The following is a 21,039-nucleotide window of genomic DNA, read 5'->3' as shown; positions in this document are numbered from 1 at the left end:
AAGATTTCGTCTTGTCTGTGGCCAAGTTTTCCATCAGCAATGGAAATCATAGCATATCTTTTTAAAAAGTTTTATTTCAACCAGAATGTTATCTGAGAACTTTGTTTAACCAATAATTTTATTAGCAAAGCTTTACATCTCCGTCTTGAATTCAATGCTTTCATTTAAGAATATCTAGGAGGAGAGCCACAATTTTAACTGAGTCCGACCTATCATACGCATAAAATTTATTCACTTTGTAAAGCTGCACTTCTTACCAAACTCAATACTTTGAAACAAGATGTTGAAGTCAATGCCAAAACTGCATAGAGTACTCATCCTCTTACAGTGTTTGGAACTAAGCATTTGGAGTTTTTCAGACTGTTTTGTTTGTTTTAGTTGTGCATTTTAGTGAAATCGAATCTTTAACATGTTGTAACTAATGATTAAATTGCCTGCTGTGAAAATTTTTTCTGAAATAATAAGTAACTCACATTTTTCTGTAGCAAACCAGAGTTTTTCCAGAAATTGCTGGGTTTGCTTATTTGTACTCATTACAGTGGTAAAGAAGTCATGGATTCTCTCTCATCATCAATGTTTCTAACACTCTCTCCCTCTCTGAAATTAATAAAAACATACTTTTTTTTTTTTTTTTAAAGAAGAAGTCAGGGAATTTCAGAGAGATTTAAACTAGGGTCACTGTGCTAAATTCCTGAGGATCCCACAGCTCAGTCTGCAGAATAAAGTACTCTGAACATATAAAAGATCACTGAACGATTTAGGTTTCTGTTCTGGATCTCTCACTCAAAGGAAAAAATAGCAATGCAGCCTCTCTCCTCTTTCATCAGCTACTAATTACAAAGTAAACAGCTCTCCACTACAGTGAGGCTCTGGGGTGGGATGACAGGTCAGCGCTACACTATTTTTAGAAGAAAAAAAATTTGAAGTAATTTGTTCTTGTAAATTTTGTATACATTAGAAGAACTGACAAGCCTGGAGATTCCCAAGCATTTTTTCTGGCCCCTCGGTCTACCACATTCATTGAACATTTCCCATTTTCCCGCCCCCAGTCTTTCATCATAGACTAAAGCACAAATTCCTGAGGAAAATGAATGATGACAGCAGAGTTGATAGAATAATTGGAAGCTCATTCTTAGTGTCCAACAGACCTTCCACTTTAAACAAGTGACCTACATCTTTTATAAATTAAAATGTTTAATTGGTGAGTAGTGGCTCTTACCTCGTTTTTTTTTCTTTCTATTTTGAACAAAAATTCCAAATATATTTAAAAAGTATAAGGATAGTATAATGAGTCCCCTATTTCTGTTCACCTAAGAGTCACCAGATTCTTAGCATTTTGCCATACCTGTTCTCTTTCTATCTCTTCCCCCCATTCCTTCTCACTATACACTTATTAATCGTAATTGTATTGCTACATATATGTATATATATGTACTTATTAGAAGTGAATTTAGTACTAGTATTTTTGTTGAACTATTCTCCTATATAACCACAATATAATTAGAAAATTTGGGAAATTTTACACTGATAAATTATTGTTTTCTAATATTCAGTCCACATTTAGATCTTGCCAATTGTTTCAGTGACATTCTTTATAGAAAATTTTTAAAAATCTAACATCCTTAGAAAAAATAGTGTTTTTCTTTTATAAATAAATAAATGCATTAAGAATAAAATAAAATTAGTACTTTAAATAAAAAAAATCTGAAGTCCAATCCAAGATTACACTTATCATGAATACTATATTTTAAAAATTATTTTATTCTACCTAAAATTAGAAAGTGCAAGTGATGTCATTGTGTGGAAAAATTAGTAATTTAATACTTATGGTACCAATAAAATAATATTAAAACTATCAGAGGAAATTTTAAATCAAATTTTCAATGCAATGTCAATTAATATCTATGTTGTCTAAAATCCCGAAGATTTTACAAAAGCTTTTATGGTTCTTGCTCTCAAGTAACTCAGAGTGCAGATGCTTAAACAGATGTAATACCTAACTAAAAACTGGCTAATAAAAGCCATTATATCCATTATCTTTTGCTACAAAACAAGCCTTTTTAAAAATAAATCGTTATCGTTCAGATTACTACAGTTGCTCTTCTTTTTTGCCCCCATAGCTCCCCTCCACCCCCATGCCCTTACCCTCCCCATGTCCTTGTCCATAGGTATAAGATTTTTGTCCATTCCCTTCCTGCACCCCCACACCCCTTTCCCCCTGAGAATTGTCAATCCACTCCCTTTCTATGCCCCTGATTCTATTATATTCACCAGTTTATTCTATTTTTCAGATTTTTTTTTAAATTTTTAAAAAAATATATTTTATTGATTTTTTACAGAGAGGAAAGGAGAGAAATACAGAGCCAGAAACGTCAATGAGAGAGAAACATCGACCAGCCGCCTCCTGCACATCCCCCACCAGGGATGTGCCCGCAGCCAACGTACATGCCCCTGACCGGAATCGAACCCGGGACCTTTCAGTCCACAGACCGACGCTCTACCACTGAGCCAAACCGGTTTCGGCTATTTTTCAGGTTTTTTATTCACTTGATTTTTAGATTAACTTGTTGATAGATATTTTTTGTTGTCACTTTGTTGTTCATAATTTTTATCTTTACCCTTTCTTTCTCTTCTTAGAGAATACCCTTCAGTATTTCATATAATACTGGTTTTGTGGTGATGAACTCCTTTATTTTTTTCTTGTCTGTGAAACTCTTTATCTGACCTTCAATTCTGAATGATAGCTTTGCTGGGTAGAGTAATCTTGGTTGTAGTTTCTTGATGTTCATCACTTTGAATATTTCTTGCCACTCCCATCTGGCCTGCATAGTTTCTGTTGAGAAATAGATGACAGTAATATGGGTACTCCCTTGTAGGTCACTAACTGTTTTTCTCTTGCTGCTTGTAAGATATTCTCTTTGTCTTTTGCCCTTGGCATTTTAATTATGATGTGTCTTGGTGTGTTCCTCTTTAGATTCCTCTTGTTTGGGGTTCTCTATGCTTCCTGGACTTTTAAGTCTATTTCTTTCACCAGGTAGGGGAAATTTTCTGTCATTATTTCCTCAAATAGGCTTTCAATATTTTGCTCTCTCTCTTCTTCTGCCACTCCCATAATTCGGATGTTGGTATGCTTGAAGTTGTCCCAGAAGCTCCTTACATTATCTTTATATTTTTGGATTTCTTTTTCTTTTCTTTTTTTCTGGTTGGGTGTTTTTTTTTTGCTTCTTTGTATTTCAAATCTTTGACTTGATTATTGCATTCCTCTAGTCTGCTGTTGGATCTCTGTATATTATTCTTTATTTCAGTCAGTATATGCGTAATTTCTAATTGGTCCTTTTTCATATCCTCAAGGGTCTCATTAATTTATCAGCAGTTTCTAAAAGATTATCGAGTAACCTTATAAACATGGTTTTGAACTCTATATTCAGTATTTTGCTTTCATCCATTTCTTTCATTTGTGACTTGTTTCTTTGTCTCTGCATTTTGGTTGCTTCCCTGTGTTTGTTTCTATGTACTGGGTAGCTGCTAAGTCTCCCTGAGATGATAGAGTGGCCTTGTGTGGTTGGAGGTCTATAAGGCCCAATGGCTCAGCCTCCCCAGTCACCTGAGGTGGACACTCTAGGTGCATCCCTTTGTGGGCTGTTTGCACAGTCTTGTTATAGTTAACTGTTAATTTCTGTTGGTATCACTGGGAGGAACCGACCACCAGGCCAATTGGCTGTGATGACCAGCTGGGTCTACACTGGAAGATCTGTTGCACAGGAAACACCCTTATTGGGCAGAACTTGCCTCAATAGGGCTTTGGTGCTCACTAAGGCTGCCCCTTGAGTGTGTCTCTTATGGATGTGAAGAGTTGTAATCCAGTATGGTCTCACTCTGACCATTGGGTACACTGGCTCTTGCATATCCAAGGAGGTGCTAGGTCAACCATTGTCTGGGGCTGCCCAGCAGGAGCTATAGAGAGATCTTCAGATTCCTTCTCTTTGTATGGGGTTTGGAAGTGCCTAGATGAGACCCAGCTGTGAAGCAAGGCCACTGTTGCTGCTTGCCTTGAGCCTTCTTTTGGAATCTCTGGGGCTCTCTGACCCAGCTGCAGTTTGTTTTAGGCGAAAGAACAGGCCATTCATATGCAAAAGCCTCTGCACAGTTTGGCGGGGGGTTGTAAATTGGGTGGGGTGGGGTCTCTGGGAATAACCAGGGCAGAGGAAACAGTAATGACTGCCAGTCAGTCCTGCCCTGAAGAGGTCCCTGTGCAGAAACAGTGACTGCTGCCATGCACCTCTGTCTGAAAGAGAGCCACCCTCGCATTCCTGTCCTGATGCCAGACAGTCTAGTTTCTCCCCATATGTGTCTGGGTCCCCCAGAATCTTTCCTGGAACTGGAGTTCAGAGCAAGCAGGAGCTTGTATCTCCCTCCCGGTTTAAAGAGCAGCACATCCAGGTGCAGCCCTTTCCACGCCTCCACACCTCTTACTGGTCCCAGTGCGCTTTCTTCACCTCTCTGGTTGTGGAACTTCCACTCAGCCAGTTTTCCCGCGGTTCTGAGTGGTAGTTGTTCCGCCGTTTAGTTGTGGTTTGATGTGGTTGTGAGAGGCATTAAGTATAGGTGATTACCTATGCCGCCATCTTGGTTTTTCAAAACAAGCCACTCTTTTTAAAAATGTTTTTATTTTTATTTTTTTAATTTATTTTTTTAAATTATTATCTGTGTACATATCTTACCATTGTCCCCCCCCCCAATTCCCATACATGCCCTCCCTCCCCAGAGTTTTGTGTCCATTGGTTATATCTATATGCATGCATACAAGTCCTTCAGTTGATCTCCTATCTCTCCCAGATCTCCCTACTCTCCCCACTGTAATTTGAGTCTGCTTGCTGCTTTACTGTTTCTATATCTGTATTTTTATTCATCAGTTTATAATGTTCTTTATTATCCATAAATGAGTAAGATCATGTTGTGTTTTTCTTTCATTGACTGGCTTATTTCACTCAGCATGATGTTCTCCAATTCCATCCAGGTTGCTGCAAATAATAACAATTCCTTCTTTTTTATGGCAGCATAGTATTCCATTGTGTAGATGTACCACAGCTTTTTGATCCAATCATCTGCTGACGTCACCTAAGCTGTTTCCATATCTCAGCTATTGTAAATTGTGCTGCCATGAACATAGGGGCACATATTATATATCCCTTCTGATTGGTGTTTCTAGTTTCTTGGGATATTTTCCTAGGAGTGGGATTACTGGGTCAAATGGGAGTTCCATTTTCAGTTTTTTGAAGAAGCTCCATACAGTTCTTCCAGTCTGCATCCCCACCAGCAGTGCATGAGGGTTCCTTTTTCTCCGCAACCTCACCAACACTTGTCGTTTGTTGATTTGTTGATGTTGGCCATTCTGGCAGGTGTTAGATGGTACCGCATTGTTGTTTTGATTTGCATCTCTGGGATAATTAGTGGCTTTGAGCATGTTTTCATGTGCCTCTTGGCCTTCCTTCTGTCTTCTTTTGAGAAGATTCTATTTAGGTCCATCACCCATTTTTTAATTGGGTCATTTATCTTCCTTTTATTTAGTTGTATAAGCTGTCTGTAGATGTTGGAGATTAAACCTTTATCAGTGATAATATTTGCAAATACATATGTTCTCCATACAGTGGGCTTTCTTGTTGTTTTGTTGATGGTTTCTTTTGCTAAAACAAGCCACTTTTACATGTAGTGACTTAAAACAACAATCTTTTCTTAAATTTTTATTTTTCAATTACAGTTTACATTCAATATTATTTTGTATTAGTTTCAGGTGTACAGCATAGTGGTTAGACAATCATATACTTTACAAAGTGGTCTTTCTGATATTTCAAATACCCACCTGGCACCTTACACCGGTATTACAATACTATTAACCACTTTCTTTTATCATTTTTTTAGCTAGCAACTCTGTGGGTTGGCAAAGCCAGCTAGTAATGTCAGTTGGCCAGTTCTGTGAGTCTTGCCTGGGCTCAGTGATACAGCTGCTTTATGTTGGTTAGGTTGTCTGGGGGCTAGTGGTTCTAGGATAGCCACACTCATGTGTCTGGCAGTTAGTATTGGCTGTTGGTTGGTAATGACCCTGCATTAGGGAAGAGGGTGGACAGGGCCACATGTCTCCATCAGGATAGCCTAAGCTCTTTAACATGGTAGGTCTCAGGGTTCCCAAGATTCTCAAAAGAGCACAAGCCCTAGTGCACAACATTTTCCAAGTCTCTTTTGCATTGCATTTACTCACTACCTCTTTGGCTAAATTATGTCAAATGGCCTAGTCCAAAGTCATTACATGAGAGTCTATCCAAGGCATACAAGGGGGCATAGATAAATTGGGGTCATCACTATAACTATCCCAACAGTATAAAAATTTTCTAGAATGAGATCCATGTGCAATACCATAAAATAAGTATTATTTTCTAACTACACCTTACTAAAAAATCAGGTCCTAAAGAACAGTTAAAATACACTTTATGACATAAAATCATTGTGCTAGAATAGTTTAAGAAAACCTTCAAGGAAAGAATGGCATGTAATGGCTCTCAAAGAATAAATAGGAACTCAAGGCATCTGTTACAAACAGAGGGTTAGGAGTGGGTAAATGAGAGATATAACCCAGGAAAAGGCATGGAACTGACAAAGAGCGTGACATATATGTTGGATAGTGAAGAAACAACTTAAATTGAGCAGATGGCCCATCACAAATAATAGAATAGAATATTAAAGGGTAAAATCAGCATAAATTATAAATGGGAGTGATAAAGGTCAACCATATTCAGAATCATCGTATCTCCATGACATCAACTATGCTTTAAATAGAAATATTTAGTAACAACATTAAAATAGTTGAGGTCAGGGGTGAGCAGTAAAAACAAGATAAATGTTTATTGGAATAATCCTAAATAAAGTACTAACATTGAGAATACAGAGGCTGGGACAAATCTAGGATCCATTAAATGAAAAGAAAGAGAGGTATAAATTTGAGATATATTTTATATAGAAAATGGTGGAATTTTAATTTTTTTATATCATTAAATTCTGATGCCCACACTAGAATGCAATACCTCATACATGCCTGATTGGGACAGAGTGCAGTATGATTTCAATATTACACTATATTAATGCAGTTGATGTCTACATTACATATTTTTCCTGTGATATCACATGATCAGTTCATATTTATCCTGTAAAATCAACTAAATTTTCCCTGAGGTTATTCAAAGTCAGGCTATCTTCTGAACAATTTTCTTTCAAATGTTTTTACACATTATTCTCCAAAATTATTTTTAAATTATGCGTATTCAAAATTCAAAGGAAACTCATAGACATGGGCAAACTTTTAAAAATATTTAGGGTTATTTTTAAAATCTGTAAAAGTGCCTTTTTAAAGTATCATTTGACTGCCATTACATGGTTCTATAATCCAGCAATTTTCAACAGGACTGGTGTGCCACACCAAGCACACTGGTGTGCTACAAGAATTTTTAAAACATGCAATCTCTGACTGTTTAGTCAAGGACACTGACCTCTTTTCCCTTAGATTGTAAAAAAAAAAAAAAAAAAAAAAAAAGACAACTCATACCACAATAGCTGCCCAATGTGAATGAATCAAAATTATGTCTTTTTTTTTTTATGTATGCCATGAGATGAAAAATTGATGTGTGGGTCCACATTAACATGCATGATTTAGTACAAATTATATTCTTTTATTTGCATGGTAAGAATTTACTGAACATGATTATAGAAACAATTCTAAATCCTCTATTCTGGTTCGTACCATACAACTTAATCCCTAGAGAGCAAGGAATCTGAAGTCATGAGGTATAATTTCACTGGGAAGCCAGACATTTTCTAGACACTCATGTGCAGGACAATGTGCTAAATATGGCATTACAAAGACAATGTGGCCTTTAATGTTTTCTTAATGGCCTGAGAAAGGAAACTATCAGGAATGGCTACCAGCCTTTCATCTTCTACCAAGACAGGAAACAAGTAAATATGACAGTTTAAAGTCAGGAATAAAACGAGACACAGCTAAGACAAGGATGCATTCCTTCCCCGACTTCATCATCCCCTATCATACACCTATTCCAATTTTATTTAACATTGTAACTCTTCTCTAGCATTATAATTTTCTTTTCAATGAATTTGCTAAACACTGAAAATCATCTCATTTCAATGACTGAGTCAAGCACAAAAGATCAAAGAATTATTTTTCTAATAAATAAAACATTATTAAATGTTCTTTGTGGTTAAAAAAAAAATTACTATAAATTTCACCTTAGTACATATCCTTTTCTGTATTAAAAGTTTCTTCAGAGGTTTTGGAAGATGGCTGCCAACAGGAAGGCAGGCTGCAAGATAGTATGTGAGTGAGAGAGCTACAGGAGAGTGTGGATGTGCGGGGAGTGTCTGCATTTGTGAGTGAGGAACAGCTATATTCCAAGGAGCTGTTGGGGACTGCTGAATAGGGCTCCCCTGACTGGGCAGCCTCTACTGCTGCTAAAATCTCTCCTAGAGGCAGCTGATCGATGACTCTCTCTCATCGATGTTTCTGACTCTCTGTCTCTCTTCCTTCCTCTCTGTATAAAATCAATAAAATATATTTAAAAAAATAAATAAAAGAGTGCCCTAGAAACTTAAAAAAAAATAAATAAATAAATAAAAAATAAAATAAAATCTCTCCTAGAGCAGCCTGCTCTGCTGCAGAGATTGTGCCATCATAAAGGGGAGAGTGGCTGTGATCAGAGGCCTAGCCTTACCTTCAACCAAGAAGAACTCGGATACCTCCCAGGATTAACACCCAGAAATCTATGGCCTTTTTATACGCCAATAATGAACTCACAGAAAGAGAAATGGGGGGAGGGGGGGAATTACATTTACCATTGCACCAAAAAAAATTAATAATAATAAGATACCTAAACTTAACTAAGGATATAAAAGACCTGTACTCAGAAAACTATAGGACATTGAAAAAAGAGATAGAGGAAGACTTAAAGAAATGGAAAAACATACCATATTCATGGATTGGTAGAATGAACATCATTAAAATGTCCATACTACCTAAAGCAATCTATAGATTCAATGCAATACCTATTAAAATACCAATGGCATATTTCAAAAATCTAGAACAAACTCTCCAAAAATTCATCTGGAATAAAAATAAAATGAAAAAAGACCCCTAATAGCCACAGCTATCCTGAGAAAGAAGAACAAAGTTGGACAGATCACAGTACCAGATATCAAGCTATATTAACAAGCTATGGTTCTCAAAACTGCCTAGTCCTGGCACAAGAGCAGACATATAGACCAACAGAATAGAGAATGCAGAAATTGACCCAAGACATTATACTCAATTAATATTTGACAAAGGAGGAAAGCGCATACATTGGAGACAAAACAGTGTCTTTAATAAATGGTGCTGGGAAATTTGGTCAGATACATGCAAAAAAATGAAACTAGATCACCCACTTATACCATACACAAAAGACTCAAAATGGCTAAGGAACTTAAAATAAAATGGGAAACCATAAAAATTTTACAAGACTCCATAGGCAACAAAATTGCAGACATATCATAGCAATATCTTTATAGACACAGTCCTAGGGCAAAAGAGACTAAGGAGAAAATAAACAAATGGGACTACATCAAAATAAAAACTACTGCACAGCAAAAGAAACCATCAACAAACAAGAAAGCCCACTGCATGGGAGAACATATTTGCCAATGCTATGTGAGATAAGCGTTTAATCTCCAACATTTATAGGGAACTCATACAACTTAACAAAAGGAAGATAAACAATACAATAAAAAAAAATGGGCCAAGGACCTTAATAGACACTTTTTGAAAGACACTTTTCAGAAAGCCAAGAGACATATGAAAACATGTTCAAAGTCACTAATCATCTGAGAGATGTAAATCAAAACAACAAGGAGGTACCACCTTACACCTGTCAGAATGGCTATCATCAACAAATCAACAAAGGGCAAATGCTGGAGAGGATATGGAGGAAAAGGAGCCCTCCTTCTCTGCTAGTGGGAATGCAGACTGGTGTAGCCACTGTGGAGAACAGTATGGTGTTTCCTCAAAAATTTAAAAATGGAACTGCCATTTGACCCCAAAATACAACTTCTAGGAATAGATCCCAAGAAAACAGAAACACCAATCAGAAAGGATATATGCACCCCTATGTTCATAGCAGCACAATTTACTATAGCTAAGATTTGGAAACAGCCTAAATGCCCATCAGCAATGAGTGGATTAGAAAACTATGGTACATCTACACAATGGAATACTACACTGCTATAAAAAAAGAAGGAATTCTTACATTTTGTAGCAGCATAACTGAAGAGCATTATGTTAAATGAAATAAGCCAGCCAGTGAAAGAAAAATACCACATGGTCTCACTCATTTATGGAAAATAAATAACATTATAACATTTAACCTGATGAACAAAAAGATAGATACAGAGGCAGAGAAGCATCGAACATACTATCAAATTATAGCAGGAAGGCTGGGGAAAGTTGGTGGTGGTGGTGATGGTGGTGAGGTTTTGAGTGGTCGCCTGAAGGACTTGTATACATGCATATAAACATAACCAATGGATGTAAGACACTAGTGGGCAGGGAGGTGAGGGCATGTGCCGGGGGAAGGGGGAGGGCGCGGGGGAAGGTCAATGGGTAAAAAAGGAGACATATGTACTACTATTTGAATACTTTATTTTTTATTTTTAAAAATATATTTTTATTGATTTTTAACAGAGAGGAAGGGAGAGAGATAGAAAGCTAGAAACGTCGATGAGAGAGAAACACCGACCAGCTGCCTCTTGCACACCCTCTATCGGGGATGTGCCCGCAACCAACGTACATGCCCCTGATCAAAATCGAACCTGGGACCTTTTAGTCCACAGACCAACGCTCTACCACTGAGCCAAACCGGCTTCTGCTATTTGTAATACTTTAAACAATAAAATCAAATTTAAAAAAAGAATCAGAAAAAAGTTTCTTCAGGAATAAGAATGATCTTGTAGCCCTAATTGGTTTTGCTCAGTGGATATAGCATTGGCCTGGGAACTGAAGGGTCTTGGGTTCAATTCCAGTCAAGAGCATATGCCTGGGTTTTGGGCTCCATCCCCAGTAGGGAGTGTGCAGGAGGCAGATGATCAATGATTCTCTCTTGTCATTAATGTTTCTATCTCTCTCTCCCTCTCCATTTCCTCTCTGAAATCCATAAAAATATATTTTTTAAAAAGAATGATCTTGTACTTGTTTTATGAATAGTTGTATATAGGTGGTTTATAGGTGGTTTCATAACAGATATTCAACAAATATTCTTTGTTAAATGTCAACATCTAAGATAGCAACAAAACCTACTATTATTTAAAAATATGTATGAGTGTGTTCCTTTCAGCAAGGGAGATAAAACCTTTTAGAATACGAAAATTATATTGGGAGACTTCCAGTCAAGATGGTGAAGTAGGTAAATGCTGTGCTCACCTGCTCCTAACCCCACAACTAAATTATAGAAGAACCATCACTGAGAGCCACCTGAAGGGGAAGGGATGAAGATGTGCAAATTGCCAGTTGCAAAAGCAGTCACAGGAATGTAAAATACAGCATAGGGAATATAGGCAATATTGTAGTCATTAGATATATGGTGATAACCTTCTAAGTATATAAATGTCTAATCACTATGCTGAATGTTCACCTGAAACTATTTTACAATTACAACTATGTCAGTTGTAATTGTAAAATAAAAATTATTTTTTATGAAAGATTTATGTTGGCAAGCTTTTGTTGTTGTTGGTTTTGTTTTGTTTTTTTAAATAGTTGTACTCTGAATAAGAGGAAACTTCCCAGAGAAAGGGTTGAGGTGCTTGACGTGAGAGAGAGAGAGAGAGAGAGAGAGAGAGAGAGAGAGAGAGAGAGAGAGAGAGGCACCACTAGAGGGCGGTAGTCCCCTCACTTGCATAACTAAAGTTTCACTTAAGAATAACTTACTCCTATAGCTGTTTAATATTTCTTCCAGATAATACTTGATAATTTTCTTCCTCTCACAGCAATATCTGTTATGTTAGTTTCATTAACTTTGAAATCCTAGTAATTTAGAGGTGTAAGAACAATGAAACATCTAGAATATGTTTTATTGTTATTTTGGTCTCGTAACTAAAAAATAAGATGACACCTAGAATTTGGTAGAACAATCATTTTTCACACCAAAGACTATTCTTAGAACTAAAGTCTGGTCTGACCTTTTGAATGGAAACTAAGATTGCTTCTTCTCAAGGCACATTTTGTCTCTTATCACAGCACACAGGCAGCTGCAGGAGAGCCCCTTTGCCAAAAATAGCTCTCCACCAGGCTGTCACTCTACCTGAAATCCATTTAGATTCTGGTTCGCAACCTTTCAAAGTGGGGGCCCTTTACAAACACAATTTCATAGGCCACCCCCCAGGTGATAACTCTTGGACTTTTAAGAAAAGCCACCATAACTTCACTGACATGTATTAATGAATTAATATTGTATAGCCACAATAATGTTAGTTTAAAAAATATTAGTATAAATATAAAAAGTTTATTATTCAGTCAGTCAACAGTTAAGGCTCTTTGCCTACATAAGTTCATGAACCCCTTAAAATAAACCCATAATATACTCCTTACCTACAACATATGGTCTTGGATTTGAAAAAAGAGAATCATTGAAATTATGTGTTATCACTCAACCTCCACTTTTAAGATGGAAACATATTTTCCGGTTAGATATTTTTTTAAACTTCACCAACTCTTTCTGCATCCCACTAAAAAATGCCACAGTTCCTGTCATTCATCAAGCAACAAACACACCTGACATCAGTGTGTATATAGTTTCCCATTTGTGTTCTACCTGTGATTTTTAAAAAACAAAATATATTTTTTTACTTGTTTATTTTTTAAACTATATCTTTATTGATTTCAGAGAGGAAAGGAGAGGGAAAGAGAGATAGAAACATCAATGATAAGAGAGAATCATTGATTGGCTGCCTCCTGAACGTCCCCCACTGGGGATCAAGCCTGCCAAGGAATCGAACCCGGGACCCTTCAGTCTGCAGGCTGACTCTCTATCCACTGAGCCAAACCAGTTAAGGATCTACCTATGATTTTTTTTTTAACCAAGGTTAAAGTTTTAAAAATAACAATGGAAGCTTGATCTCTCAAAGACGTCAATTCCAAATACAAGTTTGTCTGTTTGACCTGAGCAACTTTCTTTGGTGCCTGCAGAGTACATAACATGCATTCTTAGCTCAAATGTTCTGCGAGTTTTGACATCATGGATGAACTATCTCCTGGCACTATTAAAAGAGTAGCTGGCATCAGGTAGCTCTGCTGAGAGCCAGGATGCCACAGCTCATGTTAGCTGACAGAAACTCCACCACTCAGTTCTGGGATAAGACAAATCGCATGTTTTACAAAAGTGAACTTATTGTACAGTTTGCTCCTGCTTTTCATTGGAATTTGTCAACCAAAGAACAACCTTTTGATTAAGTCAAATACATAATTACACATGCATGGTGGTTTAACTATTATCAGGAAAAGGTACCAAATATAATAAAAATTATATTTTGTACTAAACTGAAGAAAACAGACTTAATCCAAAGACATGATTAAGAATCCATTTTATAATATGAAGGAAATTAATTGACTATACTTTTCTAGGCCTCAAGGTTATACTATTGTAAAATAGAAGTGATTATTCTTTTCTTTTCTCTTTTTTTCTTTTCTTTCTTTTTTGTTTTGTTAATCCTCACCCAAGGATATTTTTCCATTGATTTTTAAAGTGGGGGAAGAGGGAGGGAGAGAGAGAGAGAGAGAGAAACATCAATGTAAAAGAGGCACATTGGTTGATTGCCTCCTGCACACACCCCAACCAGAGCCGGGGAATCTGCAGTGAAGATACATGCCCTTGACCAGAATTGAACCCGGGATCTGTTAGTCTAAGGGCTGACACTCTAACCATTGAGCTATCGGCGAGGGCGATTATTCTTGCTCTTGTCAAATATTCTTACTTTTGTCAAATGTAGATGAGAGGTCTAGGAGTCAAAAGATAACAGACATAGAAGCTCACTCATAACCTATGCCGGAGTTTCTCTCCTTTTTCAACAGTCCTCTTTGGCACATTAAAACTCCACAATATTTCACCTGCAGTGGTGGCACACAGTCAGACAATTCGGGGTTGCATTTGTGGGCGCTCAGCAGTGGGCAGGCCTCTCTGGAATTTGAGGGCCACTGGTTGTGAAATGCTGATCTGGGCTAACCTTCATCTTCTGAGGTCCATTGAGATGAAGCAATTTGTACAAAAGGACACCGTTCACTAGGGTCAGCTAAAACAAAAACGCAAGTCTCTTCATCTTTGTCTCACACAATTTCCACTCTGTCAGCAGTATAGGTAAAGGTACAGAGAGTCATTGAAAGAAAATCCCTATGCTAATTCAGAGTACTATATATTCAGGCAAATGTACCAGCTAAGCGCTGAGAGCACTACTGCCCTCCCGATCTGGAAACCCAGAAGGGCGCTCAGGAAATGAAAATAGAACGGTTACAAATGGTTTGATGTCAGGCTCAAGTCATAAATAATGTTTAGCAGGTGTCAGATCAAGGCCTGGTTCTGTTTGATATTTTCGTCAGTGACCTAGATAACACCTTGGCAACCTGGAGTGTCCAAATCTCTCAAAAGAATTTTACATTTTAGGAAGCCTTCTAGTATCTCCTGCCCACAAATCACTATTCCTCTTCTCTCATGATCAAGCATCGGTTCATTCCCAGCGCTCCACTAATCTCACCCAGGAGTTAGATTACTTAATTAATTACCACTAAACCATGAGTGACTGATGTAACAGCTTCCAAATGTCTTAGTGACCTTTTACTTTTAAAAAATCTGTTTATTTATCCAAGTGAATGCTAGTCAGGGGGTGCAGATATGAACCCCTGTGCAGCTTTCCCACTAGAACATTTCTTTTCGCCAGCTTCCCTAAATTCATTAACATTAAAAAAAAAAATGCTTGGAGATTTCAAAATTAAACATTCTTATGGAGTCATTCGCCAAACCTCTGAGGCCTTGTCAATGCGATTCTCTAGGCAGCCGCTAGCAATTGATCCATGAGAACTGATTGGCACGTGCAATGAAACATGTTTGTCGTTCCTGATTTATGTGATGTGAGTAGATGCCTCTCGGAAGTAGAGAACCGTATTTTATAACCTCTTTGAATACCTCCTCCACGGTTGCTCGTTTTATGAAAATGGTATGGTTGTATTTCTTTTCTTTGCTCTCCAGTTAAACATGCTGAAGCTTGGAGAAGAAGAACAGAGAAAGTAGATCCTTTTCCAGGATCACCTGGATCTGAAAATTATTTCTAGAAGTAGCCAAAATGCCTGCAGATATGTGACATTATGTAAAGTGACATTTTAGCTATGTGTAGTATATTTTAATATACATGCTACTTCATTTCATTTTAAAAAATAATAAAGATGATGCCAATTTTGAAGGGAAAAACCCAGAAGCAAAGGCTTACCAACGAGGCTACTTAGAAGCAGAGCAGCCACAAGTGTCTGACAGGTCAAGGAAGTAGACTATCTCATCCAGGCGTTGCTGTTAAAAATACACCAGTGATGTATTTTTACAGGCAGGCGAGGGAAAATGTCCATAAATAGTTCTGTTAAGTGTAGCCAAAAACTTAAATTGCTAGTAAAAGTATATATTAACCATCATTAGAAATATTTCTAATTTAGCTAACACTCAAAAGGCAAAAATAAGAACTGAATTATAGCAATATTTATTTGTAGAAACGTTTTGTGTAGTGTTTGGTATTTTTCTAATTTTTTCTCCATTTCCAGAGTCTATCATTTTCTTTACCCCCAAACTTTATTTTTATTCATCGCTGTTTTAAGAATTTTATTTCTTTTCTGTTCCAAAGTGTGGGAGATTTTCACCTTATTCTGGAAATATTCTCTTCTGCATTTCAAATGTTCACTGCCAATTTCCTATTAAGGAAAAGAACATCCAAATAGGTGACATGAGTTGAGAGAGAGAACTTTACCTCCTGACACTGGTAATCCATCTCAATAAGACATCCTTCATCCTGATATAGGCTCGCCTGAGTGTCAGCCATGAACTATGACTTGGCATCTGTGATGTCTAATCCTAACTCAGGTTTGTGAAGTTTCACAATTTTTTCCCTTGAGGAACAGCCAGTACTGAGCTGACACAATACAACCAAGCACAGGTCTTTGACAAGTGCTCTCCCCAAGTCCATATAAAAAATATAGTACTTGGGCTCTAGCCGGTTTGTCGTCTTGTGGACTGAAGGATCCTGGGTTCGATTCAGGTTAAGGGCAGGTACCTATGTTGCAGGGTCAATTCCTGGCCCTCGTCCAGATTCGTGTGGGAGGCAACCAATCGATGTGTCTCTTTTACATTGATGTTTCTTTCTCTGTGTCTCTCCCACTCCCTTCCACTATCTCTAAAAATCAATGAAAAATTATCCTCAGGTGAGGATTAACAAGGGAAAAAAAAAAAAAAAAGAAATATGGTACTTTGTCATGGCAGCTTTTCCTAATTCAGTAGCATGCCTGATCATGAGGAGGAGGCTTTGCAACCTCAGATATCCTTCTCCCACATTAATCTGAGAAAGAACTAAAAAGAAACTATGACTTTAGTCAACACATTTAATGAAAGTTTGATCATGGCAACTCCCAACTTACTAAGAAAGACAAATATTTGTGTACATGAAAAAACAATTAATTGGACAATGACTTAGCTGATTATAAACTTATAAATTGAAAAGCTTTGCCTTAGCCAGTTTGGCTCAGTTGATAGAGCATCAGCCTGTGGACTAAAGGGTCCTGGGTTCAATTCTAGCCAAGTGCACATGCCCAGGTTGCAGGCTCGATCCCCAGTGGAGGACATGCAGGAGGCAGCTGATCAATGATTCTCATCATTGATGTTTCTATCCCTCTCTCCCTTCTTTCTGAAATCAATAAAAATATATTTAGAAAAAGAAAAGATAAGCTTCTTTAACTCCCTCCTCTGATAATTTAGAGGAGTGACTTCAGCCCTTCATTTCTACCCAAGTTCAGGAAAAAGCAAGGAGCAGGAAGAGGAAGAGGGCCAGAGCTCAGAAGCAGGATCAGGGACTAGCTTGAGTCATCTTTCCAGACTTTTTGGTTTTTGAAAGCTACCTCATTTGTATTTTCTTTAGACACAGCCAATATTCTACCATGTTCTGAGGTGTACATTCTTGTTCTTGCTGATAGAATATTTAATCTATTAAACTTCCAAGTTTTCCTTATATTCCAATTATCTTTAGGCCTCCACGTTCACAGGTCTTTACCATACTACACTAGAGCTCATCTTAGCTAGCAATTTTAAAGAATACATTAAATTTAAATGTAAAAACATCTTTCCCAAAAGTCTTTCAACAAATGTCTCATGTCATGTCTTCTGCTACTCTGCCACTGAAAGGAGGTTAAGTGTCCACAAAAGGCTGCTTTTCCTGTTTTTCCCCCAGTTGTTGCCGTGTCAAATTCTTACTGGGAATTTCAATGTAAACAAGAAGGAGTTTGCACTGATTTTCACATGTTTCATTGAAACTTCTGAGCCTCCTAGACATCCCTTAGGGTTATGAAGAGGCATGTAGCATGATCACAGCTGGATGTAATTTATTTTCCCCATTTTTTTCTGTAGCCTAACTTAGTGAGATTGAGGTTCCGGCACATGGAAAATTGGCCTTAGGATTTGGAAACACTACTCAAGTTACATGCACTCCGTAGAAGAAGACCATTTCACAACTCCCTGCCAATTACTCTGGGACACACTGGGTCCCTCAGAGTGAACTATGTTAGTCTTCAAGGCAGAATCAGGAAACTGTTGCTGGTTTGCTCTTGGCAATACCTGCTTATTTTATACAGATGACAGGAGGGAAAAGAGTGAGGCTCTTCAGCTGGGTGTCTGCTCTCTAGGCAAGCATACCGAAGGCCAAGACAGCCCTTTGAAGTTTTAATTTCCAAAGCACGGCCACAAAGAAACTTAAACGCACCACCAGTTGATTAGAAAAAAAAAAAACACACACGGAATTGTCGGGTGTGAACGCAGCTCAGTTCACACGCAAATTGTGTCCAGCAAACAATACTGGGAACGGGGCCAAGAAATGTTATTTCTCTCACTTGGGCTTTCATAACAAGTCTCCATCCCCAAATGCTTGCCCTGTTCCATCCTCTGACTAATCCACCCACTCCAAGCCTTTCCTGTTTACACTGCAGAAGAATGGCATTAAAAAAAAACACAAAAAAAAAACCCATACCCCTCAGCCAAAGTACCCAACAGAGAATCTTTCACACAGGAGCGTGTCATCAATGTCACTCTGAAAACTTTTTAAATAGATAGATTTTAAAATGAATTTCTTTGATCATGAAAAGAAGTTTGACTTCCAAACCCAGCAAATGGCATTTCATTATAACACTGCTGCTGTGACACAGCCCTGGAACCTGAGTGCAGTATTTAAACTCTTAAAGACTTTACGTTAATTAGCAGACACGTTCCTCAGTCCTCTGACGCACGGAAACCATGTCAGCATGTCAGGAAAGTCAGTCATGGTGCGGCAGAACTTCTGGCTTTTCCTGGTTCGTGAAATCAATTCTCCCTTGACCTAGCTTATTGTACTTTGTAAGAGACATTCGTAGGCAATTTATTCCTGCAATCTGAATAAAAAAATAAACATTCCCTCGCCCAGTAGGTGAGGATCCATAGTCATTTCCCTGATAGAAACAAACTTTCCTCCTTCAAGAAGTCTAGAAACATTTTTAAGTGACAGTACCTGCAAAAGGTCAGCTTAGAATTTACTGTCTTCCCTTCGGAGGGGTTTTAGAAACCATCGTATATATTTTTTTAAAGTCAGTAATTGTTTGGATGTCTCCTTAGAGGCATTGCAGTATCATTGTTTTCACTTTCCCTCAATGGAGGGAGCAGTGCTCATCCCGTGGTATCAGCAAATGTTTGGAAGGATTTATTTGGATTCAAATAAGTCTGCTTGTCTTGTTTTCTATCTCCAACATAACCCCAATTCTGCCATGGGGAGAAATTTACTACATCAGCTTTAGTCCACATCACACTGGATCTGTTATAAGACCGTCCAGCCATTACCTGTTACAGAACCTCAGAGCCACTTAACTGCCCCTAGTTCTGTTACTGTTGTGGCTAGCAGAGCTTGCTGGATCTCTTTGCAGGCATCTCTCTGACACGCACCAATTTCCATGCAGACCAGTTCCTTTCACAAACCTTAGTAATTCACGAACTGACTATTATAATCTTTTGCCCTTCGGCTTCTCTCACCTGAAATCATGCTAAATTGCTCTATGTCTTATCGCAATAAAGAAAACAATTGCAACTATGCCAGTGTAACAGTAAATGTAAGGTGTAATTACTGTACAATATTAAGTAAATAACATTAACCTTTGTTCTTGCTCTCTGACACCCAGCACACCTGGGGCCAGGCCTTGGAAGGCAAAAGTCTGGCTACTTAGCTTCCTGCCCAGCCTGGCCTGACTTTAGTTGAGGAGCCCTCTGAGGAAGGTCATTTCTGAGGTCACACCAAAAATTCACTCCATAGCACAGATTAGTGACTGCACTGAGCCCAGAGGGAGTCTACCCAGGATTCTGCTCAAAGAAACGAGGGGACAAATACAAGTAGAGAGAGGCATCAACAGGAGTCAGCAAAATCAGAATACGATGGCAAGGGGAGGGTGAGCCATAAAACAGAGAGGATGACTTGTAAAAGAATAGGACCAGCCCACCCATTGGAATACCCTACACTTTTGTGGCTTCTCTAGACCTTTGTTTGACTACCACCCACTCACCCTGGATGTTTCATTAAAAAAATTTTGTTTCCCCACCTCCTTTCTTCCTCTCTCTCCCTCCTCTTTATTATGTTGATCTACTAGCTGGTCTGGCTTTGTAGTTTTTGTTTTAAGCTTTCTGTTTACTTTGCCTATTCTCCTAATTCAACAAAAACAAAACCCAACATCCAGTTTAATAAATCCTCAGCTCTGGAGCGTAGTGGGGAAGGTGAGGAATTTGTGTTTCTACTGTACTGTACTTTACTGGTCTCGAATTGTTTCTAATTCTTGTTTCAAGTCCTGTATATTAATTTACTTGCTCAATTGAATGAACCAAACATTTTTAGAAAGAAGAATGTCTAACTCTTCTTACTTTTCTTTGTATTCTCTTGATGGCTGATAACAGCCACTTAAAGCTACTTGATCAACGTATCTATAAGATATATTTGTGTTATAAATCTGTCAACGTGTTTAGAGGGGTTTTACTATATGTACTACTGAACACTTGGCAGGAAAAAACGGTTGGAGCAAGTGAAAAATTGTGGACTATTATATTAAACTTATTTTAAACCTATTATATAAAAAGTCCGGTGTAAAAGAAAAATATGTGAAACAATTATTTTTAAAAAATAATTTTATTTCCAATAATTTTATGTAATGTAGTGCATTACTGGGGGTTTCTTGCTATGAGCTGGTTATTTTTCTAGGTGCTTTACATGTAATATCTCATTTCTTCTTATTTTTTTTCTTCACAACAGTAACAACAGTATGAGGTAGGCACTGTTATTATTGCTAATTTACTACTTAAGAATCAAAACATGTAGCAATAGCTTGTTCAGGGTCACCCAGGGAATAAATTAGGGAGACAGGATTCTAACACAGACATTTTCACACTTAGCTCATGTTATAACTACCCCACTGCACTGCCACATCAATGCAGGGACACTTGACTGGAGAAAATATGACCAAAAACTCCATTCATTATTCATATGTTATGTGTCAACTTGGGTGGGCCACAGAGCACCCAGATATGTGGTCAAACAATATTCCAGGTATTTCTGTGAGGGTATTTTTGGATAATTTTACCTTTTAAGTTGGTGGACTGAGTAAAACAGGTTATCCTTCCTAATCTAAATGAGTTACATCCAATCAAAGGTTTAAAT

The sequence above is a fragment of the Pipistrellus kuhlii genome, unplaced genomic scaffold, assembly GCF_014108245.1.
Source record: "Pipistrellus kuhlii isolate mPipKuh1 unplaced genomic scaffold, mPipKuh1.p scaffold_m20_p_1, whole genome shotgun sequence".
In the NCBI taxonomy this organism is placed as follows: domain Eukaryota; kingdom Metazoa; phylum Chordata; class Mammalia; order Chiroptera; family Vespertilionidae; genus Pipistrellus; species Pipistrellus kuhlii.
Note: the sequence above shows the minus strand (reverse complement) of the source record.